Source organism: Pristis pectinata, chromosome 7, assembly GCF_009764475.1.
Source record: "Pristis pectinata isolate sPriPec2 chromosome 7, sPriPec2.1.pri, whole genome shotgun sequence".
NCBI lineage: Eukaryota > Metazoa > Chordata > Chondrichthyes > Rhinopristiformes > Pristidae > Pristis > Pristis pectinata.
The window spans coordinates 48,514,295-48,531,599 of record NC_067411.1 but is presented as its reverse complement, the minus strand read 5'-3'; positions in this window follow the sequence as shown (position 1 = coordinate 48,531,599).

The window sequence follows — 17,305 nt, the reverse complement described above, 5'->3', positions numbered from 1 at the left end:
GCACAGCCCGGTCTCAGAGAGAGAGAGAGAGATTGCACTCTTATCGATTTCCCTTGTTTCAAACAAGCTGCGTCCTGGGTGCAACACCCTGGGTCCTAATTGCCATCGAATTCCATTCCCTCCTGTACACTGTTCAGCACTATTCATCGAAGGAGTTTGAAATAGATCGCTTTTTCAATAATCGTACTGTTTCTTTCTTGGATAATGAATGCAACTCAGTAGATCACATAATTAGCCAGTTAAGTATCCTGGCAGAGGAAGAAACAGACCAAACGTCCCAGCTTGGTAAGGTGGAATCATTAACTCTGATTCTCTCTCCACAGCTGCTGCCTGACCTGCTGTGTGTTCACCGCATCTTCTGTTTTTATTTCAGATTCTGCATTACTACTTGGGGCTCCAGACCTAATTGCTGTCTTAGTCCAAACAAGAACTAAGGCAAGAGACTGGGGGCCCTTCAAGACAGCATCTGAATGTGTCATTCACCAGCCTTTATTAAAAAAAGATCAGTTCAAATGAGAAAGGTTATTGTGGAGGAACAATGGTGGGATAAGAATGAGGTTATTGTTGGGGCCAATCCTCTTAGGGGCCTCACTGCAGGAGTTCCTCGAAGCAGTGTCTGAGACCCAGCCACCAGTGACCTCCCCCATCATACAATCAGAGCTGGGGATACACTGAGCTCTGTTCCATTCACAATTCTTCAGATAAAGGAGCAGTCTATGGCTGCAGACAGCCACACTTGGCTTTGGTAAGTAACATTTGTGACCATCTTCAGTAAGAGAGAATCTGACCAGCACCACTTGTTGTTCAATGTCAAACACCATCTCTGTCCTTAACTGTAAAGCCAACAACAGAAGTATGAAGATAAGATAAGATATCTTTATTAGTCACATGTACATCGAAACACACAGTGAAATGCATCTTTTGCATAGATGTTCTTGGCGCAGACTGCAAGCGTCGCCACGCTTCTGGCACCAACATAACATGCCCACAACTTCCTAACCCGTACGTCTCTGGAATGTGGGAGGAAACCAGAGCACCCAGAGGAAACCCATACAGACACAGGGAGAATGTACAAACTCCTTACAGACAGTGGCTAAAATTGAACCTGAGTTGCTGGTGCTGTAATAGTGTTATGCTAACCGCTACACTACCGTGCCTGCCAAAATGAGCTGGAGGTCAGACAGCAGGTGTGTTTTCATTTGATCTACTTGAATTGAGAGTCTGACTATCAGAGACATTTACAAACAGTTCATATTTCATATTCAGATTTCTTTGCAACATGTAGGATGCCATTTGGCCCATTGAGTCTATGCCAGTTCACCTCTCCCTGCTTCAATCTGAGGTTCCCACCTGCTTTAAGAAAACCACTAGCATCCCGGTACCTAAGAAAAACAAGGTAATGTGCCTTAATGACTACTGCTCGGTGGCTCTGACATCCACCATCATGAAGTGCTTCAAGAGGCTGGTCATGGCACGATTTAACTCCAGCATCCCAGACAACCTCGACCCACTGCAATTCGCCAAAACAGGTCTATGTCGGACACCATCTCCCTGGCTCTACACTCATCTTGGAGCATCTGGACAGTTAAGGCACCTACGTCAGACTATTGTTTATTGACTACTGCTCCACCTTCAATACTATAATTCCAAGCAAACTCATCACCAAACTCCGAGACCTGGGACTCAACACTTCCCTTTGCAACTGGATCCTTGACTTGCTGATCAACAGACTGCAATTAATAAGGATAGGTAGCAACACCTCTGCCATGATTATTCTCAACCCTGGTGCCCCACAAGGCTGTGTCCTCAGCCCCCTACTCTACTCCCGATACATTCATGACTGCATAGCCACATTCTGCTCTAACTCCATCTGCAAGTTTGCAGATGATACCACCATAGTGGGCCATATCTCAAATAATGATGAGTACAGGAAGGAGATATAGAGCTTAGAGGCATTGTGTCATGACAACAACCTTTCTCTCAATGTCGGCAAAACAAAAGTGCTGGTCATTGACTTCAGGAAGGGGGGCGGTGCACGTGGCCCTGTCTACATCAATGGTACTGAGGTTGAGAGGGTTCAGAGCTTCATGTTCTCCTAGGAGTGAACATCACCAATTGTCTGTCCTGGTCCAAACATGTAGACACCACAGCCAAGAAAGCTCACCAGCACCTCTACTTACTCAACAGGCTAAAGAAATTTGGCATGTCTCCGTCTACCTTCACCAATTTTTATCAATGCACCACAGAAAACATCCTATCTGGATTCATAACAGCTTGGTATGGCAATTGCTCTGCCCCAGACTGCAAGGAACTGCAGGGAGTTGTGGACACAGCTCAGCGCATCATGGAAACCAGCCTCCCCTCAATGGAATCTGTCTACACTTCTCGCTGCCTCAATAAAGCAGCCAACATAATCAAAGACCCCTCCTACCATGGACGTTTTCTCTTCTCCCCTCTCCCATCGGGCAGAAGATACAAAAGCCTGAAAGCACGTACCACCAGGCTCAAGGGCAGCTTCTATCCAGCTATTATAAGACTATTGAATAAGTACAAAAGATGGATTCTTGACCTCATAATCTACCTCGTAATGACCTTGCACCTTATTGTCTACCTGCACTGCACTTTCTCTGTAGTTGTTACACTTTATTCTGCATTCTGTATTGTTTTACCTTGTACTACCTCGATGCACTGTGTACTGAATTGACCCGTATGAATGATATGCAAGACAAGTTTTTCACTGTACATGTGACAATAATAACCCAATTCTAAGATATCCAATACCAGGGGGCATGCATTTAAGGTGAGGGGGGTAGGTTCAGCACAGACATGAGGGGTACATTTTTTACTGAGAGAGTGGTGGATGCCTGGAATGCGTTGCATGTGTTGATAGGGTGGTGGATGCAAACTCACTGGGGGCTTTCAAGAAGGGCTTGGATGAGCACATGAATGAGACGAAAATAGAGGGATATGGGCATTTTGTAGGCAGGAGGGAATAACTATGTCGTCACAATGTTGCGGGCTGAAGGGCCTGTTCTGTGTTGTACCTTTTCTGTAGCTGTTGCACTTTATTCTGCATTCTGTTATTGTTTTACCTTGCTCTACCTTGATGCACCGTGTAATGACTTGATCATTATATTGACAAGTTTTTCACTGTACCTCGGTACATGTGACAATAATAAACCAATTCCAATTTGAATTACAAAGCAATCCTATTCCCCTACTAGTATTCCCTGTAACCCAATCTTCCCACATTCCCATCTAACTCCCACCAATACCAGGGACAATCTAGAGTAGCCAATTAATCTACAACCGGCATGTCTTTGGGATGTGGGAGGAAACTGGAACATCCAGAGGAAACCCATGCAGTCACAGGTAAAACACACAAGCTCCATATAGACAGCACCCAAGGTCAGGTTGGAAGCCAGGTCTCTGGAGCTGTGAAGCAGCAGCTCCAGCAGCTCTACGAACTGTACCACCCAGTTCAAAAGTCTTAGTCAGCAATAAGCAGTTAAAGGCCACTTTTAGTAGGTTGAGGAGGGGGAGTTGGATTGGAGGGGAGTGGAGCATGGTCTCTGGACTCATCATCTGAGGCTTAGTTACTACTCAGAGCCCACTAACTCTCAGGGGTAGAAGGCCAGCTTGTCTAATCATCCTCATCAGGAAAAAACACGGTTGAGCAGATGGGCACTATGGTCAGTTTCATCATCTCATGGATGACCTCAACAAGTAAGATCAGCAAACCACACAAGCCTAAATTATACCCACACTGTGCTATGTTAGAGACGGTTTTGTATTAGTTTGGAGATTGTAACCAGCAAACTTGCAACTCCTTGTATCAAAGTTAGTTTCCTGGCTCTTCTGCTGTGACAAACAAGTGTCTAAATGAACCTTTGCTTTACTTCACGTTCCCCACAATCCCTCCAACTTCCTAGTGCAGCAATTAAACTTATGGATTAACAACTACTTTGGTTGTAAAGCCATTGAAATATTATTTTCTTTTGTGCTCTTTTTCAACATAATCTATCCTCATGAACACAATTTTGAGGTCATTCTTATCTCCTTAGCTGTCCTGTAAATATCTTCAGATACAATTTATTCAAAATTATCAAAGTACAATTAAAAAGTAATGATGAAATATCTTTTAAAATCTTTCAGTTAAGACTCACTGAATTGTCCCAAAATATATTATTATCTAAAACTGATATTAACTCCATATTTTGACTAGAGAACTCTTCAATGAAAATCACTACTTTGTATAATATTACAAAATATACTTTAGTTTATATTTTGAATTGATAGTCAAATTTCTTTCGTTATAGCCAAGAGGTTGAGTGCATTGTGCTTTAACACCTATGGAGCTTTATATGAGGTGAAGTGAGCTCAGCTGGAGTAAGACACAAAGCTCAATGATTCTACAAACTACGACTCATTCACTCCTTCCATCCACAATTTAATGCAAGAGAATTTTAAGTTTTATCAAATCACAGAAATGATACATAGAAATGTAAAAAAATAGCAGAAGTAGGCCATTTGGCCCTTGAAATCTGCTCCACCATTCTTTACTATCATGCTAATCTTTTATCATAACACTACATTCTCAGTTGCTCCTTATACCCTTAAGATGCTTTTTGCATCTAGAATGCCGATAATATCCATTGCTCTAATATCACGAGAATTAACAATCTGCATATAGAACATAGAACGTAGAACGGTACAACACAGAACAGGCCCTTCAGCCCGCAACATTGTGCCGACATAGTTATTCCCTCCTGCCTACAAAATGCCCATATCCCTCTATTTTCGTCTCATTCATGTTCCCATCCAAGCCCTTCTTGAAAGCCCCCAGTGAGTTTGCATCCACCACCCTATCAACACATGCAACGCATTCCAGGCATCCACCACTCTCTCAGTAAAAAATGTACCCCTCACGTCTGTTCTGAACCTACCCCCCTCACCTTAAATGCATGCCCCCTGGTATTGGATATCTCAGAATTGGGTTATTATTGTCACATGTACAGTGAAAAACTTGTCTTGCATATCATTCATACGGGTCAATTCAGTACACAGTGCATCGAGGTAGTACAAGGTAAAACAATACAGAATGCAGAATAAAGTGTAACAACTACAGAGAAAGTGCAGTGCAGGTAGACATTAAGGTGCAAGGTCATAACAAGGTAGATTGTGAGGTCAAGAGTCCATCTTATCGTACAAGGGAACTGTTCAATAGTCTTATAACAGTGGGATAGAAGCTGTCCTTGAGCCTGATGGTACATACTTTCAGGCTTTAGTCTCTTCTGCCTGATCGGAGAGGGGAGAAGAGAGAACGTCCAGGGTGGGTGGGGTCTTTGATTATGCTGGCTGCTTTACCAAGGCAGCGAAAAGTATAGACAGAGTCCATGGAGGGGAGGCTGCTTTCCATGATAAGTTGAGCTGTGTGCACAGCTCTCTGCAGTTCCTTGCAGTCATGGGCAGAGCAGTTGCCATACCAAGCTGTGATGCATAGAGCATGGAACATAGAACACTACAGCAGAGTACAGGCCCTTCGGCCCATGATGTTGTGTCGACATTTTATCCTGCTATGTTAATCTATCTAACCCTTCCCTCCCACATAACCCTCCATTTCTCTATCATTCATGTGGCTATCTAAGAGTCTCTTAAATATCCCTAATGTATCTGCCCCCACAACCTCTGCCAGCAGTGCGTTCTACGCACCCACCATTCTCTGTGTAAAAAACTTATCTCTGACATCCCCCTTATACCTTCCTCCAATCACCTTAAAAGTATGCTCCCTCGTGTTGGCCATTTTCATCCTGGGAAAAAGTTTCTGACTGTCCACTTGATCTATGCCTCTTATTATCTTGTACACGTCTGTCAAGTCGCCTCTCATCCTCCTTCTATCCAAAGAGAAAAGCTCTAGCTCACTCAGCCTCTCCTCATAAGATATGCTCTCCAATCCAGGCAGCATCCTGGTAAATCTCCTCTGCACCCTCTCTAAAGCTTCCACATCCTTCCTATAATGAAGGATGAAGAATTTCTATGTTCTGTGTTCACTCCTACAAACTTGAAGCTCTCAACCTTCTCAACCTCAGCACCGTTGATGTAGACAGGAGCATGTGCACCACCCCGCCTTCCTGATGTCAGTGAACAGCTCTTCTGTTTTGTTGACATTGAGGAAAACATTGTTGTCATGATACTATGTCACTAAGGTCTTTATCTCCTTCCTGTACTCCGACTCATCATTATTTGAGATATAGTCCATTACCGTGGTATCATCTGCAAACTTGTAGATGGAGTTGGAGCAGAATCTGGCCACGCAGTCATGAGTGTACAGGGAGTAGAGTAGGGGGCTGAAGACGCAGCCTTGAGGGGTGCCAATTTTGAGAATAATCGTTGAGGGAGGTGTTGCTGCCTATCCTTACAGATTGCGGTCTGTTGGTCAGGAAGTCAAGGATCCAGTTACAAAGGGAGGTGTTGAGTCCCAGGTCCCGGGGTTGACCTGGGACTCAAAGAGTAAATCCAAAACTAAATTAAATTATTGATTTTAAGTATTTCCATTTCTATCAAGAGTAATCTAAATAGTATCCATTCATTTAGCAAATATCTTTTTTGAGATTTTCTGCTAATCCTTTCGATCTTCCCACCTCCCTACCTTCAAAAATAACCTACCTTCAATACCTTCAGTCTCTCATCCTTGACTGTGTCATCCATTCTCTGTCCTGAGCTCTTATGGCTTTCACTTTTCCCATGAGAAGTGCTCCAAGATGCCCTCTGCATAAATGGAGAACCTTATCGAGATGCACGATACTTGGGCACAATACCGAGAGGGTTGCCCTTCTAATGTAACTCATGTTGCTTTGAATTATATACATGTTGTAGTAGAGATTTATGTATTCTGCATCAGTATGAAACATATCTCCTACTACTTGTCAGTCTGATAACTTGCATATCTCTGACCAATAAATTATTTTATTGTCATAAAAGACAAAAAGTAATGTCCTGGAGTATTCAATAAAGAGCTAGTATGAGTATAATAATTAATGGTTTATACGCCATACTTCAGTCTAACCCTAGACATTGGACTTAAGGTAAATTGCAGTGCAGAGTGCAAAAAAAATGAAATTGAAAACATCTTCAATTTAAGAAATTATTTCCAAACTTTGCTCCCCGCTAATAGCATTATCGTCTGACCAGCAAGTTATACAAATGCTGCCACTTACAAGGCAGGCAGATGCAATGTTATTTGTAGAGGTTAGCACTTTGAGAGGGAGACCTCCATGGCAGCATAGAGGTAAGGGAAGGTAGGTGAGGGTTGGAGAAATCACAGAAAATAGTGGGAAGGGGGACATGGCACATGAGTGTCCTGGGGTGAAAATCCCCTGACCACATTATAGGAAGGATGTGGAAGCTTTGCAAAGGGTGCAGAGGAGATTTACCAGGATGCTGCCTGATTTGGAGAATATGCATTATGAGGAGAGACTAAGGGAGCTAGGGCTTTACTCTTTGGAGAGAAGGAGGATGAGGGGAGACATGATAGAGGTGTACAAAATTTTAAGAGGAATAGATAGCCAGCCAGCACCTCTTTCCCAGGGCACCAGTGCTCAATACAAGAGGGCATGGCTTTAAAGTAATGGGTGGGAAGTTCAAGGGAGATATCAGAGGAAGGTTTTTTACCCAGAGAGTGGTTGGGGCATGGAATGCACTGCCTGGGGTGGTGGTGGAGGCAAGTACATTGGTCAAATTCAAGAGATTGCTAGATAAGCATATGGAGGAATTTAAAATAGAGGAATATGTGGGAGGAAGGGGTTAGATAGTCTTAGGTGAGGTATAAAGGTCAGCACAACATTGTGGGCCAAAGGGCCTGTATTGTGCTGTACTGTTCTATGATTCTATGACTCTATGATTCTACAGTGCAGGCTGGATTGCATCCAGTTGCTGTGGATGGCCCCAAACACCATAATCAGCACAATGAACAATCTGCTGGAGGAACTCAATGGGTCCAGCAGCATTTGTGGGAGGAAAGGATGTCCATCATACATCAGTCTTGATGCAGTGTTTCGAAATCTTTTCCCCCCACAGATGCTGCTCGACCCACTGAATTCCTCCAGCAGATTGTTTGTTGTCCAGATTCCAGCATCTGCAGTCTCTTGGGTCTCCACCAGAACCAGCGATAGCACCAAGTCCACGGATAGAGTGTGAGCTGCAGTTAGCAATTGACAGACCCCTCCATCTTTTCAGAAGGACCAATGTTTAAAAATTTAAACAAAGGGAATACCTTTATACACATAAAAGTGATGTTCCGGGAGGGTGGGGTGGGGGGGATGTTGAGTGGGGGGATGACGGTCACACTAATTCATACACGTGTCGCTGTTTTCAACATAAGATAAGATAAGATACCTTTATTAGTCACATGTACATCGAAACACACAGTGAAATGTATCTTTTGCATAAAGTGTTCTGGGGGCAGCCTGTAAGTGTCGCCATGCTTCCGGCGCCAACATAGCATGCCCACAGCTCCTAACCCGTACGTCTTTGGAATGTGGGAGGAAACTGGAGCACCCGGAGGAAACCCACATAGTCACACGGGGAGAATGTACAAATTCCCTACAGACAGCGGCGGGGATTCAACCCAGGTTACTGGCACTGTAATAGCATTACGCTAACTGCTACACTACCGTGCCTGCCCCTGGTATACTCCTCACCTTATTGAGAGTTATTTAACAAGTTTATACATCATAACCTGCTGCTCCGATTTCTGTCATTAAATAATTACAATGACCTATAAACATATGTTAATGTTCAGTTTTATGCATAAAACATATGCAAGTAGGTCCAATGTCCAGGTGTGTACTCTACATTATTATGTTTAACCACAGTTAATATACTACAATATTTCCAGCATTTTCTGTTTTATACAAAGATTAGAATCCTCAATATTGCATGTTTCCTGGACTATTGTATTTCAGCAGGAATACTGTTCTGGAAATTCACCACAGAATTCTATAAATTATACGATCTAACATCTATCATGTCTATCTGATTGTGCTGTTAATTAAATATTGCTGAGATCAGTGTATGATAATAATAGCTGAAGCTCAGCCTAATATGCTTTCCCTTTCTGCATTTCAAAAGCAGACCTTGCATATAAACTAGGATCAGGAGTAGGCCTCAAGCCTGCTCTGCTATTTCATATGATCACAATATGTTTGTAAGTTTAGCTCTACGTTCCTGACTATCAGTGGTAACCTTTAACAACCTTGTTTATCAAGAATCTATCTACCTTTGGTATAAAACTATCCATAAACTGGAAGTGTCTTTTCAGGAATAGAGTTCCTAAGACACATGACCCTCAAAGAGAAAAAAATGCCTCATCTTTGTCTTAAATGAGTGACCCACATTCACTTCCTTAAGACCCTTCAGGATCATTTATGTTATTATGTTTCATTCAAGTACCCTTGCAGTTTTCTCAACTCCAACACATACAAGCATTGTCTGTCCAACCTTTTGTTGAAAGGGAACCCATCCATTCCAGGTATTACTCTTTGTATTGTTTCCAACATCCTTCCTTAAATAAGGAGCCCAATACTGTACAAAGTACTCCAGATGTTGTCTCGCTAATCCTCTATATTACTAAGGCTTTACCTCTTTTCTTTTGTATTCAATGTCTTCAGCATTAAACAATAGTATTCTATTAGCTTTCCTAATTACGTGCTGTATCTGCTACTAGCGTTTTGTAAATCTTGCTACCCAGACACTAAGACACTCAGGTCCCTCCACTACTTAGTGCCTTGCACTTGCTCACCATTTACTGTATATAACATCCTTCTCTTTTGTTTTCCTAATCTCACATTTCCCCCCATTATACTCCCGGTGCCAAATCTTTGCCCAATCACTTTACCTATCCATGTGCCTTTGTAGCCTCCTTCTGTCCTCTTCATGAATTACTTTGCTACTTATTTTGTGTCAAGAGCAAATTTAGCAATCAAACCCTTGGTGCCTTTATCCATATAAATTATGAAAAAAATGAGACTTCAGCACAACACTCATCATGTCTTGCAATCTGAGTGGTGTACCACAGAGATCAGTGACACACCGTTCAGAGTGCAGGACATTCATGCCTACTCTCTATTTCTTGTTAGCCAACCAATCCATGCAAACATGTTGCCTCCTGAATAATGAGCTTTTGTTTTCCATGAAAACCTTTGATGGAGCATCCTCATGCTAAAACACAGAAGCATGCACGTGTGTATGTACACACCCAAAAACACACATGCGCACACAAACACACACACACACACACACACACACACACACACACACACGACTATTTATCACCAGGAGAAGAAAAAATCAGAGAGAAAGTTAAGTTAGGGATTCCACCTCTCAGTAACCAATGACAAAAAATGTAGATATACTGAAATATAACTTCAATGTCTAAAACAATCATCCTACAAAATTACCCTTGAAGATGCCTGTATGATAAAGTTTTGGTTATGGTACAAAATGTTTCTTTGTCACAGCCTTAACACATGGAGCCACTAGAGGAGAACCTTCAGTGTGAAGCAGAGAGGAAACTGAAGAAATACAGGATGGTGAGGAAGCAGGAGGAATCCAAGAGTACTAATTGAGGTGATCACATTCATGATGAACTATGGACTCAGTGCCTTTTCCCAGAATGCACTGCACCATACTATTGCCTGTTCTCTGACAGCCTTGGCAAGAAGTCCAAGATATCAAGGAATTTTCAGTGTACAGAGATGAGTTCTATTTCACTCAGGGCCTGGTTTTAGGTTCAAATGTTTTGCCGAGCAGTTGATGTATCCTGAATCTTCAATCAGAATGCTCAGAGGACATTGGTCCATGGGTCTCATCATCTCAGTGTGAGCCACCAGCACCAACCACACTCCACAGCTGCCTCCCAAAGTGAGTGTCAGTATTTACCCCAAGTACCTCACTGACAGCAGCCCAATGGGAAACCTGGAATGGAGCATTTGAAGTTGTCAGTGTGGAGCCTGGAGGCAGTTGCAACTCCTGTGGACTCAGAGAAGTATTCCTCTTCCTTCAGGCTTCACAAGAGTTTTTTTTAAAGGACAGAAATTAGTGAATTCCATTACTAGGAGCTGTGGGAATGAATGAAGAATCTTAAAAAGGGAAAGCTTAATGGTTATGGCACTCATCAATGACTCATTTCATTTGGTTCATTGGCCTCTTTAATAGACATTATACTTCAGATTTTCATAAGTCTCAGTCCAAAGTCTTATATCCAGGATGCCTGTGAAGGCATCCCACAAATTTAGTGCAACAAGTACACACTTAAGTAGGTAAATTTAGTTAGTAAATTGATCTATTATTGTCATATGTACAGAAGTACCGTGAAAAACTTTGCATGTCATCCATACAAATCATTTCATTACAACAGTGCACTGAGGTAGTACAAGGGAAAACAATAACAGAATGCAGGATAAAGTGTTACAGTTACAGAGAAAGTACAGTGCAGACAGACATAAGGTGCAAGGCCATAACAAGGTAGATTGTGAGGTCAAGAGTCCACCTTATCGTACTAGGGGACTGTTCAATAGTCTTATAACAGCAGGATAGAAGCTGTCCTTGAGCCTGGTGGTATGTGCTTTCAGGCTTTGTATCTTCTGCCCAATTATTTTCTGGCAAGGATGTGCTCAGTAAATGGAAAGCCTTCAAAGACAAAAATTTGAGAATGCAGAGTTTGTATGTTCCTGTCAGGATTAAACCAAGGGTAACAAACATAGGGAACCTTGGTTTTCAAGGGATATTGGTGAGCTGGTTAAGAAAAAGAGAGAGGTGTATAACAAGTATAGGCAACTAGGAATGGATGATGTACTTGAAGAGTATAGGAAATGTAAGAAAATACTAAAAAAGGAAATCAGGAAGGCAAAAAGAAGACATGAGGCTGCTTTGGCAGGTAATGTGAAGGTAAACCCAAAGGGTTTCTACAGGTATATTAAGAGCAGAAGGATAGTAAGAGACAGAATTGGTCCCCTAGAAGATCAGAGTGGTCGTATATGTGTGGAGCCTCAGGAGATGGGGGAGGTCTTAAACAGTATTTTTGCATCAGTATTTACTCAGGAAACTGGCATCGTGGATATGGAAGGAAGGGAAACAAGCACTAATGTCATGGAACATATAGAGATTAAAAAGGAGGAGGTACTTGATGCTTTACAGCGAATAAAGGTAGATAAATCCCCAGGGCCTGCAAGATATTTCCTTGTACCTTGAGAGAGACTAGTGTAGAAATTGCAGGGGCCCTAGCAGATATATTTAAAATGTCCTTAGCCACGGGTGCGGTGCCAGGGGACTGGAGGATAGCTCATGTTGTTCCATTGTTTAAGAAAGGCTCGAAGAGTAATCAGGGTAATTACAGGCCAGTGAGCCTGACATCAGTAGTGGGTAAATTATTGGAAGGTGTTGTGAGAGATAGGACATATAAGTATTTGGACAGCCAAGTGTTGATTAAGGAAAGTCAGCATGGCTTTGTGCGTGGTAGATCGTGTTTAACAAATCTTGTGGAGTTTTTTGAGGAGGTCACTAAGAAAGTAGATGAAGGTAAGGCTGTGGATGTTGTCTACATGGACTTTAGTAAGGCCTTTGACAAGGTCCCACATGGGAGATTAGTTCAGAAGGTTCAGTCAATGGGTATCCATGGAAAGGTTGTAAACTGGATTCGAAATTGGCTGAGTGGGAGAAGACAGAGAGTGGTTGTGGATGGTTGTTTCTCAGATTGGAGGCCTGTGACTAGTGGTGTGCCTCAGGGATCTGTGCTGGGGCTATTGTTGCTTGTTGTATATATCAATGATCTAGACGATAATGTGGTAAATTGGATTAGTAAGTTTGCGGATGACACTAAGATTGGAGGTGTAGTGGACAGCGAGGAAGGCTTTCAAAGCTTGCAGAGGGATCTGAACCAAATGGAAAAATGGTCCAGAAAATGGCAGATGGAAGGTAATACAGACAAGTGTGAGGTGTTGCATTTTGGAAGGACAAATCAAGGGAGGACATACACAGTAAATGGTAGGGCACTGAGGAGTGCGGAGGAACAAAGGGATCTGGGAGTTCAGATACATAATTCCTTGAAAGTAGAGTCACAGGTAGACAGGGTTGTAAAAAAGGCTTTTGGAATCCTGGCATTTATAAACCTAAGTATTGAGTATAGGAGTTGGAATGTTTTGGTGAGGTTGTATAAGTCATTAGTGAGACCAAATTTAGAATATTGTGTGCAGTTCTGGTCACCAAACTACAGGAAGGATGTCAGTAAGATTGAAAGAGTGCAGAGGAGATTTACAAGAATGTTGCCGGGTCTTCAGGATTTGAGTTATAAGGAAAGATTGAGCATGTTAGGACTTTATTCCTTGGAGCGGAGAAGAATGAGGGGAGATATGATAGAGGTTTATAAAATGATGAGGGGCATAGACAGGGTTAATGCAAGTAGGCTCTTTCCACCTAGATTAGGAGAGATAAGTACGAGAGGACATGGCTTTATGGTGAAAGGGGAAAGGTTTAGGGGGAACATTAGAGGGAACTTCTTCACTCAAAGAGTGGTGGGAGTGTGGAACGGGCTGCCATCTGATGTGGTAAATGGGGGCTCGCTCTTAACTTTTAAGAGTGAATTTGATAGATACATGGACGAGAGAGGTCTGGAGGGGTATGGGCTGGGGGCAGGTAAATGGGACTAGCCGAATAATGTTTCGGCACAGACTAGAAGGGCCGAATGGCCTGTTTTCTGTGCTGTAGTTTTTCTATGGTTTCTATGGTTTCTTCTAATGGGAGGGGGGGGAGAAGAGAGAATATCCAGGGTGAATGGGGCCTTTCATTATGTTGACTGCTTTACTGAGGCAGGGAGAAGTGTAGACAGAGTCTATGGAGGGGAGGCTGGTTTCTGTGATGTGCTGAGCTGTGTCCACAACTCTCTGCATTTTCTTGCAGTCATGGGCAGAGTAGGTGCCATACCAAGCCATGATGCAGCCGGAGAGGATGCTTTCTATAGTGCATTGATAAAAATTCATGAGGGTCAAGGGGGACATGCCAAATTTCTTTAGCGTCCTGAGGAAGAAGACGCACTGGTGAGCTTTCATGGCCGTGGTGTCTTCATGGTTGGACCAGGACAGGCTATTAGTGATGTTCACTGCTAGGAATTTGAAGCTTTCAACCCTCTCGACCCCAGCACCGTTGATGTAAACAGGAGTGTGTGCACTGCCCCCCTTCCTGAAGTCAAAGACCAGCTCTTTTGTTTTGCTGACATTGAGGGAAAGGTTGTTGTCATGACACCATGTCACTAGTTCTCTATCTCCTTCCTGTACTCCGACTCATCGTTATTTAAGATTTGGTCCACTACAGTGGTGTCATCTGCAAACTTGTAAATGGAGTTCGAGCAGAATCTGGCCACGTACTCGTAAGTGTATAGGGAGTAGAGTAGGGGGCTGAGGACGCAGCCGTGTGAAAGACCAGTGTTGAAGATAATCATGGTGGAGTTGTTGGTGCCTGTCCTTACTGATTACGGTCTGTTGGTAAGGAAGTCAAGGATCCAGTTGCAAAAGGAGGTGTTGAGTCCCACGTCTAGGAGTTTGGAGATGAGCTTGCTTGGAATTATAGTATTGAAGTCAGAACTGAAGTCAATAAACAATAGTCTGACATCGGTGTCTTTACTGTCCAAATGCTCCACAGATGAGTGTAGACCCAGGGAGATGGCATCTGCTGTGAACAGGACGTGGATTGGATAGAGTTTCTCCATTGTTAAAATTGTACATTTTGCCTTTTGGAGGAGAGACAGATATTCTTGACCCATCACTTTTTTGTTTAAAGTGTCCATTCTTCTGTTCCTGTGTGTTGCCCATTTGGTCTGCTCTTTTCTTTGATTTTCTTATCCCTCCAATTGTTCTTAAGCCATTGTCTTTGATGATTCAGCCATTGTAATTACCCTGAGTCATCACCATTGTCAATTTGCTTTTGGAGTCCATGCATCATACAGCAGGACTGAGCAAGAGTGCATCCGAAGCATACAGTAGCTAACACTGTCAGTGTATTTGCCTGGACTTAGAAAATAGAGGAGGATAAGGGTTAATGTGTCGTGGCAAGATAATAGAGAAACTGATGACTGGCAGCACAATATATCACCATATTGTCATCCTGATGGTGTTGAGTTTGTGATTGGGAAAGTTAAATAGGAAGGGAAAAGAGAAAGTATGTGTCCAAGCACCCACCTGTGCCTGGCTGACAGTCAGACCACCTCCAGTCTTTGTGTCCTTAATCTGTCTTTAATGTTGGCAGCAGCCTTTTCCATTGGTGTGAGTGTCTGTAAAGTGCCAGGACCTTCCCCTTCATGTCTGATTCCTTCTGTTGTTTGTTGGACCATCCTGCGGGTAGAATGAAAAAATATTATGAAGTGCCGGGTTTAAGGAGTTTCTGAAATTATTAGACTATTATAGTGTGCATTATATCAAAAGAAAATAGTAAGTATGACTATGTGGGAAGAATAGTTATGATCCCTCTTTCAGCTTTGTGACCGAGACTATAAGCATGAAAGAAATGCAGTGAAGTGTTCTATGTTCATTTCATGGTACTTGGTTCTAGATGGAGACAATTTAAAGTGAACAGTTTACCTTCAGTCTTGTAGATTAGCTCCATTCCAGATGGAGGTCTATTCTAGGTGAAGTGCAGCATTGCAGTGAGAAAGATTGAGAAAACTTGCTGGGGTGATGATGCAGCCTTTCTTGACACCAGCCTGCACTGAGATTGGATCTGATGTGGACTTACGTATTACTTAAGTTCACAGCTTGAATGCCATCATGTAGCAGACATAAAGATGGAAACAAATTTCTGCAGGGAGCCAAATTTAAGAAGTCTCTTTATTGATAATGTTAAAGTGAGGTTAAGAAAGGTCATGTATAATGGTTGATACTACTCTCTACATTTCACTTGGATTTGTCAGAATCTTTGACCACCAGGAGGAGTTGATTGAGGAGGAACCTGATGATAACAATATTGCTCTTTTGTTTCAATCTACCATTTAATTGTTGATTACAATAATGTCAATACTATGCTTCAAGAATGGTTTGTGGCAAGGAATTCCATATTTGGTCTTTTATGTAAAACTAATTATTCTAACCTCTTCATTAATTCTTTAAGAAAAACAGAATTAATAATTCAGGTCCAAGGCCCTTCATCAAAACTGGGAGAGAGAGAACACATGTTAGTTTTAATTTGCAGACTGGGGTAAGACAAAGGGAATGTCTGCAATAAGGTGAGACCAGAGTTGCTGTGTGGATAAACTGTAAACAAGATTATCTAATCAATGGGTTAATGGAGCAGCCAGAGAGAGAAAGTCTGAACCAAAAAACGTAAAAGCTATGAATTGAGAGCAGTTAGAGAGTGAGAGCACAAACAAAGTAACATAAAGGTTGTGAAATGCTGGACTGTAAAACATGCCTAGCAGGTCAGGCAGCACTAATGGAGAGAGATAAACAGCCCATATCATGGATGTTCTGGCTGATGGTTGTGATATTCAGGTTTTTCACTGAAAAGCAATTCCCAGCAGAAATCGGAGACAAAAGAGACTGCAGAAGCTGGGATCTGGAGCAATTAACAAGCTGCTGGGGGAACTCAGCAGATCAAGCAGCATCTGTGGGGGCAAAAGGATAGTTGATATTTTGGGTTGAGACCCTACATCAATTTGTCTTTTGCTTTCAGCAGAAATCCTTTGATGAAGGCAGTCAGAGCAGAGAGTTGTGATTTCTTCACAAGAGATGAATTCAAACATTGATGGAACCCAGGTTTCCCTATTTTTTCAGTATTGAAATAGCCATACTATATAAAGACCACTTTGCCTGCTTACAAGTCTAGTTGAAAATATATTCTATAGTTAAAAAAAAAGGCTGGGCCTTAACTCAATTAAACAACCAGGGGATAATTGCTCAAGAGTTTGACCCAATTTTTAAAAAAGGACCAGTTTTATACATAGGAAGAACAGAAATGCTGAAACTGCTGACATCCATAAAATAACTATCATTCAAGGCTGACTCATGACCAGTTAAGTGGGGCAAGTGTGAGTAAAAGATGAGTGTCCAAGGCAATGAGAAGAAGCTGAGAAATGGCCAGATCTTTATCAAACAAGTCATGCTGACCTATTTGTCTAACATCAGCCAGTGGTCAAGAAGACAAAAGAAAACAAGGAGACAGTGCTCACCAGCTATTTTAACTTGGTCTGATAATTCATTTATTTATTATCGGCTGTGCTTCATAATTAAAGTGCTACTGATCGTTTTGCTATCAAAGTCAAAAT